Raw genomic sequence first — 1,434 nt, 5'->3', positions numbered from 1 at the left:
ATAGTCAGATGAACTTAATATTTAATGTTCTTTTCAGGCTCTGACTTTGATACAGCCTACACAGAAAGCCACTTACCCAGAGCAATTACTTACCATGCAACCAAGATGACATCACAAAATATTGACTCCATTTACCTAAAGAGACACGACTCACCAGGGGAAACATCTGGCATTCACTTTGTCCATTTTTTTGGGGGGGGGTCAGTTTTTAAGCTTGAACTCTAGGCCTGGGTGCTGTCCCTGAGCTTTTCAGCTAAAGGCTGGCACTCTACCACTTGAACAGCACCACTTCCTGTTTTCTGATGGTTAGTTAGGGACAAGAGTCTCATGGACTTTAGTGCTGGGGCTGGCTTTGTACTGCAATCCTCAGATCTCAGCTTCCTGAGTAGCTAGGATTGCAGGCATAAGACATGGGCACCCAGCCTCATTCTGTCCTTTGATTGTTACTGAGAAGTGTGTCCATTTAGGCAAAACTTAATGTCTTATTTTTCAGGTAGCATAAACTGAAGTCAAGAAACAAGATGTTTTCTACCAGTCAAATTCCTGATCTTGGCTCCAATTATCCAACACTCTTGAAAAGAATTCTTTCATCAAGCCCTTGTCCAGCAAGACTTTGACAACACTTAGGGACTATAGGATGTTCCATTTCTTTTGTTTTCTCTTTTTCATCCCAGTGTAATAGATCATGACACAATTGTACAAAACTCTGTAGCCGTCGTTGGAAATGCTGTATTTTGCATTATCAGAAGTGTTCAATCACATACATATCATGGGTCACATTTGCATCTAACTAGGAGATGGCCCAATAACACTGCAGAGATTTTGCAAATTCAGCATAGTCAAAGTATCAGTCCTTATTTTTGTCACAGTCTCTCAAAACATGGTCTATTATGCTGATTAGTTCATCTGCACTCATTGGTGGTGCCTGCTCACTCCCCTCCTCAGGGACATGTGTGATGGCTGTGCAGAGCTCCAAGTGTCGAGCCAGTTATTGCCCTCATAATTGTGCATTTTGAAATACTGAAGCTGCAGTTCTTGTAGGTTCGTGTCTGACTGTGGTTTGTTAATGACACCTTCTCAAAGCTCTGTGATATGCTCTTGGTCATGCACTGTGTTCTTATCCAGGCCCATACTTCCGGGGTGAGGGACAGGCTCCTGAGCCCTAGTACATGGAAAGGCCCAGAGCAAGCCACACAGGAAAGGGCTCTGAGCAGCTGCAGGGATCTCATGGTCACTGGAACCTTCACAGTTCCAGACACATAACTGAGGTCCTTTGGCTTTTGAATCATCCTTTATCCATGGCATTTCCTTTCTGATTGATACTAGATTGGTGCAGGCCAAGATTTCTAAACTTTGAGGATGTGGGGAGCTGTTAACATATTAATATTTTAGAGAAGTCAGCAGCAGACAACTTGAAGGATGTGGAGTTAGAAT

At 43.1% G+C, this 1,434-nt stretch overlaps 1 pseudogene; it reads right to left on the bottom strand.

The window, feature by feature from the left end:
* Positions 1–790: 790 nt before the first annotated feature.
* On the bottom strand, positions 791–1,229 carry LOC150069140 (multiple coagulation factor deficiency protein 2 homolog pseudogene; annotated as a pseudogene).
* Positions 1,230–1,434: the final 205 nt, after the last annotated feature.

The sequence above is a fragment of the Megascapheus bottae genome, chromosome 1 (assembly GCF_031878675.1).
Source record: "Megascapheus bottae isolate mThoBot1 chromosome 1, mThoBot2.hap1, whole genome shotgun sequence".
Lineage (NCBI taxonomy): Eukaryota > Metazoa > Chordata > Mammalia > Rodentia > Geomyidae > Megascapheus > Megascapheus bottae.
Note: the sequence above shows the minus strand (reverse complement) of the source record. Positions and strands in the feature narration are given on the sequence as shown.